The sequence below is a fragment of the Galeopterus variegatus genome, unplaced genomic scaffold, assembly GCF_000696425.1.
Source record: "Galeopterus variegatus unplaced genomic scaffold, G_variegatus-3.0.2 Scaffold692, whole genome shotgun sequence".
Lineage (NCBI taxonomy): Eukaryota > Metazoa > Chordata > Mammalia > Dermoptera > Cynocephalidae > Galeopterus > Galeopterus variegatus.
In genome coordinates, this window is record NW_007726803.1 from 368,283 (window position 1) to 385,330 (window position 17,048).

The following is a 17,048-nucleotide window of genomic DNA, read 5'->3' on the forward strand; positions in this document are numbered from 1 at the left end:
TCAGAGGACAGCCCGGGTCTGCCCTCTTCCCCTCCACCCACTCTCCCTTCCCCGGTCCAGCCCCGTCACCTTTCACCTGGGCGACCGAGATGGTCTCCTCAGGGCCTCCTTAGGATCTCCCCCCTCTCCCTTTTGTCTCCCCTGTAGTCCAGTCTTCCCGTCAATCGGTGATCCTTTTAACCTGCTTCTAACCTTTCTGAGAGACTTCCTTTCTTTTTGGAATGAACTGCAAACTCCACCACCAGGCTCAGTGTGACCAGTCCCCACCTGCCTTTCCAGACTCATCTGCTGCCTGCCCCCTCCCCTCAGTTGTCCTCAGCTCACCAGCTCGCACGTTCGCTTCAGCTCCTGGAACACCTAAGCTAGCACAGTGCTGCCTCAGGGCCTTTGCGCCTGCTGTTCCCTCTGCTTGGAGCTCCTTTCCCGCAGATCTTCCTTCAAGCAGCTGACTCCTCCTGGGCCTCTCAGGCCTCAGGGACACCTTCTCTGACCACTGTCTTAGAGATCCCCCAGCTCTGTCACTCTCCTCACTTTGTCACATTCTCTTGTCTTCAAGACACTTGTCACAATCTATCATCATATTAACTCTTTTTAAAAGAAATTTAATAATATAGAAATGTATTATGATGAACTCTTGAGAACAAAAATGTTCTTAACTATCTGATTTAGAAAATTCAAAATTGCAATAAGAGATGCAGAAAAGAAATAGAGGGAAAAAACTTAGATCATAATGAGAAATGAGTTTTGAGCTTGATTTCAATCTCCCATAACAAAGTCTGTCAAAGAAAATGAATTATAGTTACATATTTAACAAGTTACACGATATATATAAAGGTTATTGTACCCTAAAAGAATTCTATGAAGTTAATGTTTGATTAAAATATTTACATCAGTGGTGCTTTGTAGACTGCTTAATAATCTGATTCTTTTAAAAGATCAACAAAATTTGCAAACCTAAAATCAGAAATAAAGCAGAGAGGGCTGACCCCATGGCGCACTCGGGAGAGTGCGGGGCTGGAAGTGCAGTGACGCTCCCGCCGCGGGTTCGGATCCTATATAGGAATGGCTGGTGCACTCACTGGCTGAGCGCGGTGCGGGGGACACCACACCAAGGGTTGCGATCCCCTTACTGGTCATGAAAAAGACAAAAAAAAAAAAAAAGAAAGAAAGAAAGAAAGAAAGCAGAGACATAGTAGAACAGTTGGGTCTTCTATTACACTGGAGTGGGCTTTGAGGAAAGAGACATCCTTTTCTTTTTCCAGTCTCCACAGGTGACTCTCCTGTGTCACTGTAGTTGGATGTCTGGCAGGCCGCCTGCACAGTAGCTGTGGCTACTGCTGCGATGTCGAGCTGCTTTTGTGGAAGCCATGGCTGTGGCTGTGGCTATGGTGGGCCACCCGTGAGGAAGTGATGTTTTTGGTGTGTTCCTTGCCTGTTTCCTGGTGGGGGGATGCTACCCTGAACTCCTGCATAAGGACCCCAGTGTGCTCTGTTTCTTCCATATGAGGTCTTGGTTTACTTTCTCATCCCTGCCACCCCGCTTCCCCCCAGAATGTGAGCTGTAGGAGGGCAGAGCCTTGCTTGCTTAATAGCTTCTCTTTCCCCAGTGCCTAGATTTATGGCTGCCACATAGTGGGTGCTCAGGAAATCATCATTGAATGAATAAATGATGCATGGTGAACCAGTGCTGAGCATAAGGGAATGGTGAGAGAAAGGCCTATGCCCTCCTTTGCCACTCTCAAGGCAAGTCCTTTTTAGCTCCCATTCCCCCTGTGTGCCCATCTGCCTACAGGCTCAACTTGCTCTTGAGATCCACTTGTTAAACAGTAAATGGAGGGCTGGTCGATTAGCTCACTTGGGAGAGCATGGTGCTGATAACACCCAGGTCAAGGGTTTGGATCCCTGCACCAGCTAGCCAACAACAACAAAAAAAAGGTAGATGGTATCCTTATGGCAAAGAACAGTGAGGGCTTCTCAAATTGTATGTGCACACGAACTCCTTGGCAATCTTGTTAAAATCCAGATTCTGATTCAGGAGGTCTGCCTGGGGCTTGAGGCTTGAGATTTGTCATTTCCACTGAGTTCTCATGTGACATCAATACTCTGAGTCTCAGGATCGCCCCTTGAGGAGCAGAGGCATAAAATATTGGAAGGATACATTTGAAGTCCCTCTTCTTCATTCCTTTCTTTTTCTTCCTTCTGTCCAGATGTGATTTTTCTCCCTTTTGATCATAGCTGCTTATGACTGGGTGGAAATTTGACCTGGTGAATTTGGGCTCTGTGTGAGGAACACAATTCTAGCACTTCCCAGAAGCTGCCCAGGGATGGCGTGGGCTGCCTCAGAGAGGAGGTGGGTTCCCAGAACTGGAGATGTTCATGTGGACCTAGACGGTCATGTGTCAGGGGTGTCGATGCCTATGTGGGGAGGAAGAGGCCCCTCCCTACAGTTCAGCTTTGTGTCTCTCTGCTTTCTACAAACTTGGGAAACCTGGATCCCAAGTTGTGGCTCATTCACCTGTGGTGACTTGTAAAGGTCATCGGGCAAGTCCTCCCCCCTCCTCAGTCCTTCCTGGGGAGAGCTCGGCATTCCAAACTGTCCCCGTGATTTGGTAGCTAGGGCTGGGGAGGGGGTGGTGGCTTGGGTGGCCAGTAGTCGGTAGGGAATGTAATGCCTGACTTGATTGGATCTAGGGACCGAACCCTTAGGAGCATTCTACATTTTATACTGCCTTCCCTCCTTCAATTTGGTTTCAACAAACCTTGACTGAGCTCCTTTAGCGTATCCTGTACTAGTCAGGACAGGTTAACTGCTGTGTAACACACTCTCAGTGGCTCAACAGAATAAAGATTTGTTTTCTGCTCATGCTGCAGACTAAAACAAGTCACCAGAGTGTTCTGGTCATTCAGGAACTCAGGCATTCCCATTTGGTGACCTCATGCTGCAGAGATTTCTGTATCCAGCAGGCAGGTGGGGAAGAGAGAGTGAGGATTACAGGGAGATGTTATGGGTTATGCCCAGGGGAGGTGCACATCACCCCTGCTCGTGTTCCATTGGTCAGGATTCAGCCATGTGACTGTACCTGACAGTAAAGGATGCTGGGAAATGTAGCCTAGTTTTGTGTCCAGCTCTGTGTTGGACATTGATGGACAGTAGGACTATCAAGGTGCAGACATTGCTTTCCAGAAACTCATAGGCTTTTGCAGGGAAACAGGTTTATGAACAAAAATTACAGTAAGCGTGGTGAGTGTAGCTCTAGAGAAGCAGTGCAGAGGGAGTGCAGCACAGCATGTTGTGCCTGTGCAGGCCCTGCAGCGTGTGAGGACCTGCAAGTGTGGCAGGACATGTGACTGGAGCGGTAAGTCAGGGCAGAGGTTATGAATACACTTGTGTCCTGTGAGCAGCAGAGAGCCAATGAAGGGTGTGAAGCCGGAGACAAAACCACCAGGTGGGAGCGAATAGCAGTGACAGTAGAGACTGGTGCATATTTAGCCCTCTCCTCACCAGGCCTTCAAAGAGGTTTCATGCATGTTTTGGTTTCATGCTGTGAAGTTTTCAACAGGGGAGGAAGGGTAGCCGTGGGGAAGTGACCTCCCCAGGTCACCTGGTGTAGGCAGCACTCCTGGCCAGAACTCGCTGAGTCTGCTTGGCCTTTGCTGGGTCCATCTGGCAGCACAGGGCCTGATGGCAGCTTCCAGCATCTTTGATTTCCAGGATGGTCCAGCTGAAGAGGTGGAGCTCCAGGGCCACCCCAAGCAGAGGAGAAGCAAGCTCCTGGGAAGTTAGGTCCCTACATGGACCAGGGCAAGGCCTCAGAGGAAGAAGTAGATTCTGCTCCCTGGACCCTATCCCTCTTTTTTAACTTATTATTTTGTTATTCCTTTTGCACAAGACTTTGGAGGAGGGGGTTCAAGGACTGGAAGTACCTTGACTCATTTGGAGTAGAGGAAGAAATGGGGAATGAAGACGCTTGGAGCAGGAAAGGAGGAGAGCAAGGATGCTGGATGGTTGGTTAGCAGGCTTCCACTTGGCTTCTCTTCCAAGAGTCCTGTCGGGGGAGCACATGGAGGACCAGCTCTGGACTCTCATTGCCTGGACCTGGGACCACTGAGGGTCTGTCTTGGCCTCATCTCTGCCAAAACACGCTGTCTGTCTGTCCCAAACTTTGGTCTGAATTTGATCCTATGGTGGCCAGGGCACTTTGGGGACCATAGTTCTGGGCGATTTAGAGGCTGAGAAGAATCAGGAGAAAGTGGGACTGGGGGTGTGGTTCAGCTGGAAGGAGACAGTTAAAGTCTGTTCCCCTTCCTTCCCTTTTCCCCCTTCTTCAGGGCCTCTTCAGTTTTTTTGGATGATCCTTGGAGGTCCACGTGGGAGAGGGAAGTGTTGGACAGCTTTGGGAGGAATTTAGAAACCTTGGGAGGGCTCTCTGGCAAGGCTACGGGGTAGCTAGAGACCGCCAGTAGGAAAGAGGGTGACCACAGACAGGACCTGGCCAGCAAACACCCCCTGTTTGGCAAACCTCATTCTCTGTAGGGCAGTGTCACCGCTGACGCCTGGGCTGGCGCCAGGATTCCTCTGGCCGTCTGTTGCACACACAGATGTCTCTTTCACCGTTTGCCATCCTGTGTACTGGCCAGATGTATCTTTCTGGAGTTCCACTTTCCTAGTGTTACTCCTCTGCTTAGCATCCTCCAGGGGCTCTCTGTTGCCTGGAGGAGGAAGTGCAAGGTCTTCCTCACAGTCTCAGATGATCCTGCAGCCCTGCCCGTCATGTCACACCGGAGGTACACGCCCTCCCCGCCCCAGCGCCTGGCTCTGCAGCCTGCACGCCTTCCTGGGGATGGAAGGGACAGGGGCCGGCGAGCAGCGGGGGCTGCACACTGGGGTGTTGGGAGGAGATTGGGTGCAGCTTCAGTTCCATAGCAGGAAACCATGTCTCAGGTTGTGCATGTCCTAGGGAAGCTCTATTTGTTCCACCTGAAGCCGGCCAAGAGCTGGCTGAATCCAGAATCTCTGGCCTGACACCCTTGGTCACTAGCTTTTCAGGTGGTCAGCTGCCCTGGCATCATGTCCTTCCCTCGTGTCCAAGGGGAGCTGAGGTCATAGGAGTGATCTCGTGTTGGACAAACTTCAAGAGCCTTAGGAAGCGAAGGGCTGCGAAGTTACAGGCGAAGGACTCCAAAGGCCTTTCAGCCATTGACAGGGAGGGCTGGATGGGCCTGGCTGACAGCCCTGAGCAGCTCCCCAAAAGCATAAAGGGCTGGAGGAGAGGATCAGAAACAGGAAAATACCACTGGGGGCTCTTCACCTTAAAACTGGTGACCCCATTTATGGAGCAGCTACAGGAAGCCAGGCATACCTGCTCACCTACCTTATCTCATTTCATCCACGCACCACCATGGGGTGCTGTTTTTACTCACCCCCACTTTACAGACAAGAAAACAGGGATTAGGTGACTTGGCCAAGGTCATGTGGCCAGGAAGGAATAGCTGTAATTCTGACTTCTGACCTCAAGTATTAGAATAGAGTACTAACTAGAATACTAATCACACTAGAAACAGTGCTAAGAGAAGTGACTGCTTCTGATGCTTTCTTCTGTGCCTGGAGCATGTTCAAGCGCTTAACTTATATGTCGTCCCTTTTCAGCCTCACAACAGCCCCCAGGGAAGGGAAAAACAGGCTTGACCCCGTTTTACAGATGAATAGACTGTGGCTCAGAGAATAAGTAGAAATAACTGCACTTGGGGCCGGCCCGGTGGCGCACTGCTGTAGTGCGCCGCTTAGGAAGCGCGGCGGATCCCACATACAGACCGGTTCCCGCTCACTGGCTGAGCGAGGCGCGGGAGCAACGCCGAGGGTTGCGATCCCGTTGCTGGTCCCGGTCTGGTACGGGGGCGACACTGAGGGTTGCGATCCATTGCCAGACAGGGAAAAAGACAAAAAGGAAAAAAAAGAAATAACTGCACTTGGTATTTGCTTTTTTGTTTTGTTTTTGGTGGTTGGCCTGTACGGGAATCCGAACGCTTGACCTTGGTGTTATAACCAGCTCAGCTAACCGGCTGGTATCTGGCAGCACTTTCTCGCATGTTTTCTTCTCTGATCTCTGCAACGCCTTGTACAAGGAGACAGGCTGGGCAAGTATTTCACAGCTGAGGCTGCTGTTGCCCAGAGAGGCCAAGCTGCTTGTCTCAGTTGCTCAGCAAATTCTTGGCAGGCTGAAACTGGAACCCTCCTCTCTTGACTCCAATCCAGTGCTCTTTCTCCTGCACAAAGGCCACAGGTCAGCAGGTGGGGTGTATGGGGCAGGTTTGGGGGAGGAAGGGGTAGCCAGCCCGTTTCGGCACCTTCCAGACATCAGATGGAGGCTTTCCTGGGGTAGTGTCGTCCTGTACACCTTTGCTTTCTTCGCTCTGTGTGCATCTCATGCAGGTGTCAGGCTATCAGTCCAGGCCCCACCATGTTAAATGCAAAACACATCCCAGCCAGCTCCCACGCACCTTATGAGTTGCCAGGAAAGCCAGAGGCCTCCTCCCCAAGCCTGGCCCACGCACACCAGCTGGGCAGCTCCCCTGGGGCCCTGGCCAAGCCACCTCCCAGCCCCATCTGCCCCTCACAGTGTCCCTGCTGCCTCCATGATCTCAGGGTTGTAGTTTCCTAAGCATTTTCCCTGCCATTAGGAGTGCAGCCTGGTGTCATAACGGGAGTGATGATGACAGCAGTGATAATAATAGCTAATGTGTTTGGAGCATTAGTGCCAGGCTCTGCGCCAGCGCTTCACACACATTATCTCATCTATTCCTCTCACCCACCCTACCGGTCAGGTTTTCTCACTGTCACCATCATACAGATGAGGAAACTGATTTAAATCCAGAACTGCCATGCTAGGCACCATTTATTATTATTATTTCTAAAATGTTGTGCAGGTACCACTGTGAGTTCAGGAAGAGACTTTTGTTAGTAGTGGGGCAAATATTTACCTTTTAATAGTTATGTGTGATTTAATCTATGTGTTAGTGTTATGGGTTGAAATCTTATGTGCCCCTACCACCCCCAAAATTTGTATGTTGGAGTCCTAATCTCAGTATGTGGTTAGAAATAGGGTCGTTGCAGATGTAATTAGTTAAGATGAGATCATACTAGAGTTGGGTGGGCCCTTCACCCAATGCGACTAGTGTCCCTATTAAAAGGGAAAATTTGGACACAGACACACACATGGGGAGAAAATGAAGGCAGAGATCGAGGTGATGCTTTTATAAGCCAAGGAATGCCAAAGATTGCCAGCCAGCCACGAGAGTCTATAGGGAGAGGCATGGGACAGATTCTCCCCCACATCTCTCAGAAGGAACCAACCCTGCCAACACTTTGATCTCAGACTTCTAGTCTCCAGAATCATGAGAGAATAAACTCCTGTTGTTTAAGCCACACAATTCGTGGTACTTTGTTATGGCAGTCCTAGCAAACTAATATGGTTAGAATGCATGCACATACACACACCCCAATACACTTATGACTTGAAGATAGATGAAGGGCCATGAGCCAAGGAATATACGTGGCCTTTAGAAGCAGAAAAAAGCAAGGAAACAGTTCTCCCCTAAACCCTCGGAAGGAAAGAGCTCTGCTTTCCCAGAGCCAGCTGCTGTGGATGGCGGGTTAGTGAGTAAGTGTTGTTACTCGGGCAGGCATCTGGGGCACCTCACCTGCCCATCCCCACCCCAGAGACTCCAACCACAGACAGTACCACCCTCAAGATGAGTCCTGGAAATGACTTGTTCTCCATCTCGTCACATTTCCGGTGATGCCTTAGGATGCCCTAACTCTCCCTGTGGAGTGGCACATTGGGCATCTGCCCTTATCCAGTGCTGATGCCAACTGTGTTTTCATCCCCAAATCACTGGAATAAATGATCAGAGGCCTCCACCCTGGGTCCCACACTTACTCTGACACAAGGCAGCATTTCGCGGAATTCACAAGCAAGTCATTTCACTCCCATCTGACAGCTTCGTGCGGCAGTCCTGACGTTCCCACCACCAGGCCTCTGAGCCTGCCATTCCTCTCTCTGGAAAGCCTTCCTCCCTATTCTCCAGCTGTCCTTTATTCAAGCCTCCTCTGAGAAATCTTCTTTGCTCTCCACAGCCACACTGATCTTGTCCTTTCCTGAACTCACATCGCATGGCTTCTTAAACCTCTCAGCAGGTTGATGCTACTAGGTAAATCCCTTGTGCCATGGTGGATGTCCCAGCTTCAGACCATGGACCATGATTTACACTCCTCCTAAATCCTGCTGATGCAGTGTGTGGAACTTCACAGGTCAAGGCTTGATTGGGAAGGCTTGCATGTTTTCCAGAAAATGATCAAGGAATACTTCTTTGACTTGGTAAGGACTTTGGACCTGGAGTGGGCTCCCTCTCAAAATTGGAGTGCGATACAGTGCCCTGTGTCTTGGCTTCAGCATGGTATGGGCCCATATCCCAGAAACCACATGAATCCCAGTGGAGGCAGCTCCTTGCCAGGGTGGGCAGGTCTTCTCTGCCTCCTGTCTCTCTCCCTGGCTGTTCCATCAGGGACACTTGGGATGTCAAGGCTGCTCCATGAAGTGCTGTAGTGATTTTGACAGGAGAGCCTGAATCCCCTTGTCCACCCACCCTCAACCCTGCCCTGTCCTGGGAACTTTCTGAGCAACTGCCACACTGCCTCATGCCTGTGCAGCCCCTTTCTGTTTACTGAGCACACACCACAGCATCTTCTCTGGGTTCTCCCATCTCCCTTGCAAGTTGCATCATCTCCCCCACTGCATGGATGGCTCTAGAACCATTTGCTGTGCTCAGTGCTCTGTGCACAGCTGCTCCTGGGCTGAGGAGGAGCAGGAGAGAATTTTAATACTCCCAAGTAGAGGCCAATGTTGGCAAAATGTCTGGTTTGCCCCAGCTCCAAGCCCCACCCTGACCTGGGACCTCTGTCTTCTTTGGACCTTGTCCTTGTTCTGTTAGCTGTCCATACTATAGAGCCTTAGGATCTGGTTCTCTCTCTCTCTCTCTCTCTGAATTGTGGTAAAATATACATAATATGAAATTTACCATTTTAACCTTTTTTTTTTTTTTTTTTTTTTTTGTGACTGGCAATGGATCGCAACCCTCAGTGTCGCGCCCGGACCGGACCGGGACCAGCAACGGGATCGCAACCCTCAGTGTTGCCCCCGCTCCTCGCCCAGCCAGTGAGTGGCTGGTCTGTATGTGGGATCCGAACCCTCGGCGGGAGCGCCGCCGCGCTTCCCAAGCGGCACACTGTAGCAGTGCGCCACCGGGCCGGCCCCCATTTTAACCTTTTTAAAGTGTATGGTTTGGTAGCATTCAGTACATTCACGTTGATGTGTAACCAAGACACTATCCTTCTCCAGAACCTTTTTATCTTATTTTCTTTTTTAAGGCATAGTGTCTTATACTTTCTAGGGGTTAATTTCTTTTTAATGAGGTTGTGAGGATCCTTCAAGGTCCAAAGTTGTGCATCTCTTGAGGATTCTCTTTGATTTTGTACGTAACTTCATATTGGTTGTGAATACTGACAGTTTTTCTTCCTTCCTGGTCTTTATGCCTCTCATTTCTTTGTGTTTCCTCTGTGTGTGTGTGTGTGTGTGTGTGTGCATGTGTGTGTGTTGATACTTTGGCAAGGATCATTAGGACAATAACAGATAGAAATTGTGACAGTGAGTAGCGTCCTTGTTTTGTTTCATCATTGAGCATTGTTTTGGATGGATAAATATGATCAGATTAAGAAAGTTTACTCCTATTTCTTGTTTGCTAAATTTAAAAGTCAGAGATGTATATTGAATTGTATCAAATACTTTATCTACATATATGAGAATGTTCGTGCAGTTTTTATCCTTTATGTGATAATGTGGTTAATTACACTAATAGATCTTCTAATGCTGAGCTATTCTTACACCTTGGGTGAACTTAACTTAATGGTGGAAGTTCTGAATTCTTTATTACTTTTATTGAATTTATTCAATTGGTCTGTTGTAGTCAAGAAACCAGGTTCTGGAGCCAGATTACCTGAGTCTGAATCCCAGTTCTACATCTTGCTAGTTTGGGCGTTATTCAACGTGTTTTTGTTTCTTTTCTGGAAAATAGGGTAAAATAGAATCTACCACAAAGGGATGATATGAGAATTAAATGAGGTAAGCCATGTATAAATAATGAGCACAGGATTTAACACAAAGTAAGTTCCCAATAAATATTATTTTTACCATCAAACATTTATTGAAAATCCTTATGTATACCAGGACCTGCATTAGGTGATGAAAACTTGTAGTTAGAGGAACAACATTATTCCTTTAACCAGCACAGTCCTGGAAGTCCTGCTATATACCTGCTATTCTGACATGATTATTACCAGCACTCCCTTTCACTCTCAAAAGTTTCCCAGCTTGGATGATGAATTATTTGGTCACTTACTCATAGAGGAAAAGACCTGTGTTTTCTGTTTCTGTACCTGGATTTTGAGACTTAGTTCATAACTGAGCTTCCCTAATGTGAGACAGAATTATGGTTGGAATCAAGATAAAGGTTCTTTAGGGCCTCACAGTTATCTCAAGGCTTTCTCTCTTCTCCTACTGCCTATAAAATCCAGGTCCTTCCATCCTATAGTTTTAAGGCCATTTGTGAACCTCAAAACAAAACATCTAGTTCAAGCTATGATGGAATAACTGGTACCAACCCAGTCCTCCCACCATAAGAAATTATAAAACCAGCCAAAATATATGAGGCAAATACTTTCAGGCATTGAACAACAGGTACAGCAAAACTGCAATCCCTGAGAGAAAAGAAATTTATTACAAGAGCCCTTCTTCTCTGTTTGGGGACAATTTCTTTACTGCATTGCATGGAGCCACAGTCCTAGCAGAGAATGACAATCCCACTGGGCTAAGGGCCTACTTAAGTAATTGGAATCTGTAGGGCAAGGCACCCAAGAGGAAGAAGCTGTGAATAGAGGGGCCCTGGAATCCTGTGTGAAGATTCCTCATAAGTTTTTGACTAGGGCAGGGCTGCAAATGCACAGGACAGGACTACAAGAGGATTACCAGAGAATAGAACAAAATACTATAGGCCAAGCAGTGCTGGGGGATATTGGAGGTCCAGCCCAGCCAATGCGGAGAGTCCTTGGTTAACACCTCATTAACACTCTGAGCATTTAGCTGATACCAGAAGAGCTACACTTTAGGAGAAAGGACCTAAGTAAGACCCTAAAGTAAGGCCTACTGTAAACTCACACTAATAAAACCTAAAAATACATCCTAACAATATCCAGAACTTGGAGGTTGAGTCCCACCAACTTAATGGTACTTGGAAAATACCTTGGGCTTTCATAGATCCACCCTAAGAAAGCATGAAATCATGCCTACACAAGTATATTAGTTTGTTTCTGTTGCCTATTACAGAATACCTGAAACTGGGTAATTTATAAAGAAACAAAATTTATTTCTTACAATTGTGGAGGCTGGAAAGTCCAAAGTTCAGAGAACACATCCGGTAAGAGCCTTCTTGGTGGTAATTCTCTACAGGGTCCTGTGGAGACCAGGGTATCACATGGTGAGAATGGACTGAACAAGAGAGAGCTAACCTTCTCACTCGTTCTTCTTATACAGCCAAATTCAGAGTCTCTACAACATATTATCCACAATGACCAGTATACAATCAAATATTCCTAGGTGGTCAAAGAAATAGGAAAATATGAGCCATAGGGATGAAAAAGCAGTCAATAGAAACCAACCCAGAGATGGCCCAGATGTTGAAAGATTTTAAAGCAGCTACATAACTAAAGGAAAATATACTTAAGGAATTAAAGGAAAATATGATTCTAATGAGTGAACAGATTACATAGAAATGGAAACTATAAAAGAGAATTGAATGGAAAATTTAGAATTTAAAAAGACCATAACTGAAATGAAAATTCCACTGGATGAGCTTACCAGCAGTTTGGAGATGGCAGAATAGTCACTGAACTTGAGTGCAGATCATTAGAAATTATCTGATCTGAATAACAGAGAAAAAAGAATGAAGAAAAATAAGCCAATCCCTAGAGACATGTAGTATAATATAGTATAAGCTTCTTCTTATTATTATTATATAGTAAAATATAGTGTAATCTTCTAACCTGCATTAATAATAGTCCCAGAAAGAGAAGATAGTGAGAATGGGTAGAAAAAACTATTTGAAGAAAAACTGGCTGAAAATTTTATAAATTTTATGAAGATGATCAAATTATAAATCAAGAAGCCCATTAAACCCCTAAAGAGGATAAATACAATGAAAACCACTCCTAGACACATTTAAAGTCAAATTGCTGAAAAACAGACATGTCATGGTAACATATTTCCTTTTACCTCAGAGACTTTAACATTTCATGTAATGTGGGTCTGCTGGTGATGAATTCTCTCAGCTTGTATGTGAGTGAAAATGGCTTTATATTTGAAAGATATTTTTGCTGGGCATAGAATTCTAAAATAATAGGTGTTTTGTTTTGTTTTTAATTTCAGTACTTTAAATTTAAGTAACCTAGTTCAGCATTCCAAAATCAATCAGTATAGTTTACTACATTTATAGACTAAAGGAGGGGAAAAATTATCAACAGATTCAGTAAAAGCATTTAACAAAATTTAGAACTCATTTATGATTTTAAAAACCTCAGCAAACTAGAAATCAAAGGAAACTTCCTCAACCTGAGCATCTCTAAAAATGTACCACTATCATATTCAGTGGTGAAAGACTGAATGCTTTCCTCCTAAGATTGGAATGAGGCAAGAATATTCTCTCTTGTCTCTTTTAGTCAACATTATACTGTACATTTGAGCCAGTGAAATAAGGCAACAAAATTTTAAAAAGGAAAATTTTTTCCCTACAGGTTGGGAAAAGGAAGAAGTAAAACTGTCTCTTTTATTGATGACATAATTGTAGAAAATACTAAGGAATCTGCAAAAGAAAAAAATCTATCAAATTTTGGGCCGGCCCGGTGGCGCACTGCTACAGTGCGCCGCTTGGGAAGCGCGGCAGCGCTCCCTCCGAGGGTTCGGATCCCACATACAGACCGGCCGCTCACTGGCTGAGCGAGGTGCGGGAGCAACACCGAGGGTTGCGATCCCGTTGCCGGTCCCGGTCCGGTACGGGCGCGACACTGAGGGTTGCGATCCGTTGCCGGTCAAGAAAAAAGACAAAAAGGAAAAAAAAAAATCTATCAAATTTATAAGTAATTTTAGTAAAATTGCTGGATAAAGGTTAATATACAAAAATCAATTGCAGTTCTGTATACCAGCAGCAAATGATTGGAAAATGAAATTTTAAAACACAACTAATAATAGTATGAAAACACATAAACACTTAGGAATGAATTTAATGAAAGATATGCAAGACCTCTATACTGAAAACTACAATGGATTGCCAAATGAATTGAAAGATCTAAATAGGAAAGATTTAGCATGTTCATGGATTTGAAGTCTCAATATTGTTACGAAAGCTATTCTTCCTATATTGATCTATAGATGCAATGCAATCCCCCTCCCCCCAAAAAAAGTCCCAGAAGGCTTTTATTTTATAGAAATTAACCAATTTATTCTAAAATATGTTTGAAATGCAAAGGATCTAGAATGACCAAAACTGTTTTGGAAAAAGAAGAAAAAAATTTTTATTTTCAAGACTTACTAAAGATCTGTAAATCACAAAAGACTGTGTGAAGTACTTGTCCTGAAATAGGAATACGAATCAGAAGTGCTGTTGGAATTCAAGGAAAAGAGGTATGACCTTGAGCTGGGATGGCCAAGAAGGCTTCCTGGAGGAGGTGTTGCTTGTAAGGTCAAAGAGCAGACAGGAATGGGGGAAGTACATTTTAGGCCACAAGGGGTGAGCACTTTAAGAAAAGCCACACTTAGCATTACTGTCCTTTTCTGTCTTTGTGATGCTCACTGAGATGTTCCCAGAATCTAACACAGGGACTGCTAAGTCCAAACTAAGTAGAATGGACAAATGAATTCTGGGGTTTCCCTTGATGTGTCATGGTCCCCACAGAGATTGGGTAGCCTTGTCTCTCTTCAAGGGGATTTCTGGTCAGGGAACCCACTAGCTTCTCATAGCGACGTTCCCGTTGTTTCTGAGCTAGAAGTGGTCACAAGGATTAAGGTTTTAGGATTGGGGCCCCAAAGTTGGAGTCGCTGGGAACTCCACCCTCTCGGAAGGGTGGAAGGGCAAGGAGTCAGCCTCTTGGGCTACAGACGCGTCCCAGCTGGGCTCGGGCTGCCCCCGCCTGCCCTGCCCAGCGCTCATTGCTGTGGAACCGTGCCATGGGAGAGCGGCCGAATGAGTTCTCTCCGTCTGGAGCCAGTTCTTGGAGCCGAGCTGTCCCCAATCTCTCACACTATCCACCCTGTAGATAAACAGCCTGGCGTCCTCCACACACTGCGAAGCTGTGATGTGGTTGCGAGGGGCTCCATTAGCCAAGCGCCTCTCACTCCAAGAAGGACCCTGGCAGAGGGCCCTGCTTCTCTTCCAGCCTGAGTCAGGCTCTTGCTAGAGTGACAGGAGAATCCACTTCCTGCCTGAAAAGGTGGCCTCAGCAGAACTCTCTGCAGGGTGGAGCCTTCCTTCCTCCCTGCCCACGCACCCAGGCTTCCCAGGCTTCCTCCCCATGGAAGGCCTGGTCAGGCCCGTTCAGCAGACAGCCCCCTTGGCCTTTCATGGGATTGTTTCATCTGTGAAACCCAGTCCTGCCAACTGGGCACCGGCCAGTTTACAGAACTCACTTTGCAGCCTGCCTGGCTCCCTGGAAGGGGTGACATTTGTGCCACGTATCAGGCCTAGCCCCAGATGCTTACCCCACTGCCCACCACTCTGCCTACTGCGGGCCAAGACACAGAACTGTGCAGCTTTGCCAGCGCCCCCATGTGCTGGCACCATGCACAGTCAACTCACCTAGGCTGCCTTCATTCAGTTTGCTCTGGAGTCTGAGCCAGGGGATGTGCTTTCTTTGAAAGGTGACCTGTGAGCAGAGAAATGTCACTGGTAGCTGGTTAGCTGGGCTTCCTTTTTCTGTGGCCAGTGGGCTGTGGGGATGACTGGTGGGGAGGACAGATGCTGAGCCTCTGCTGGCTCTGCCATGGTGGTGGGATTAGGTGACAGGTGTGGCTGGGCTTGGTACCTGAGGGGGAGTAGTCCAGCTGGGGGCTCATAGCTCTGGAGAGGTCCCGTTGACCCAGTACTCTCAGCAGATGGGCTTATCTTGGCCTTGGGGAAACCCAGACTAAGCCAGAGGTGGGAGAAGAGAAAAATCTGTTACAGAAGGAAGAGGTGGGCGAGAGACTGCTGCAAAACACCCCCTAAGAGGTTTTTTGGAGGAAGAGTCGAATCTGCTCCCTCATTTGCTGGGCTATCAGATAACCCCTTCCAGGCTTCCAGGCGGGACATGAATCCACTGAGGTAATTAAGACTGCCCTTTGGCAGGGAAGGCGCAGGGAATATGACCATCACTTGGCCAAGATAAAGCTGGCTGTCCTCCTCCAGGAAGCCTTCCCTGACCTTCAGCTCCCACAGGATCCTGTTCATATGTCCTCCCCATTCCCCATCACTCTAGAGTTTACTTACCTGTCTGCAGCACCAGATCAAAGGTTCACTAACTGGGGTGGAGCTTAGGAACCTTCATTTTTAAGAAGCCCCCAGGAGAAATCAGGTTTGGGTAGACTTCAAACTACACTGAGAGCCGTCATGCTCTAGAGCCATGCTGTCCAATAGAAACATAATGTGAGCCACAAATATAATTTAAAAATTTCTAGTAGCCACTTAAAAATGTAAAAGGAAAGAGGTGAAATTAATTTTCAAAGTATTTTTATTTATAACCTGATCTATCTAAAATATTATGATTTCAAAATGCAATCAATATGAAAATTCTTAATGAGATACTTCATGTTTTTTTTTTTTTCTTGTACCAAGTCTTTGAAACCTGGTGCATATTTTACATTGAGAGCACACTCCACTTGGACTGGTCACATTTCAAGTGCTCGGTAGCCACAGTAGCTAGTGGCTACTACACAGGACAGCACAGCTCTAGAGTTTTGCTATTATGAGTGTGGTCCACGGACATCACCAGCCCAACATCACCTGTGAGCTTGGGTGAAATGCCCAGGTCTACTGAATCATAACCTGCATTTTAACTGTTGTCAGGTGCTTTGTATGAATGTTGAAGGTTGCAAAGCACCACTCCAGAGCTGGATCATGAGCTCCTTGATGTGACAACTGTAATCTAACTTATTTCTGGCACCTAACAGAGGGCCTGGCATCTAGAAGGCACACAGTAAATGTTTTTGGAGGCATGAGTCTTACCTGCCCCTGTCCACTCCTGTTAGCACCTCGCTCTCTATGCAGTGTTAGTGAGAATCTCAGAATCGTAGGTCTCAAAGAGAATGTAGGAGTCAGAGAACATATGTATGTCAGAGCTGGAGGGAAATTTAAAGTTTCTGTAGCCAAATTCCCTTGAGCCCCAGAAAGATACAGCAACTTGGGTGAGGTCCCCCAGCTTATGGCACAGCTGGCCACCTTGTTTCAGGAGAGAGGTGGTTTGGATAGGACAGATCACCCCCTTCCTGGGCATGTTGCTAGGCCCGCTTTTCTCCTCAGACATCTCTGTTCCTCTTCCTCATGGAAACCTTATGGAACCGTTGCTCACAGACCCTTGGCCTGGCATGCAAATACTAGTTATCCATTTATTTATCCTCATTTTTCTTCTGGAAAAGACTTAAGGCACTTATAAATATGAATAGAATACAAGATAAAACAAAAATTTAAAAATAACACCTTGGGCTGGCCCAGTGGCGCACTGCTACAGTGCGCGCTTGGGAGCGCGGCGGCGCTCCCGCCGAGGGTTCGGATTCCACATACAGACTGGCCGCTCACTGGCTGAGCGAGGTGCGGGCGCAACACCGAGGGTTGCGATCCCGTTGCCGGTCACGAAAAAAGACAAAAAGTAAATAAATAAATAAATAAATAAATAAATAAATAAATAAATAAATAAA

At 46.7% G+C, this 17,048-nt stretch overlaps 1 protein-coding gene across 1 annotated transcript in view; it reads left to right on the top strand.

Moving 5' to 3' along the window:
- Positions 1–17,048, top strand: part of LOC103589499 (SH3 and PX domain-containing protein 2A-like) — a 142,987-nt gene that overhangs the window by 70,979 nt on the left and 54,960 nt on the right. The window lies entirely within an intron of this gene.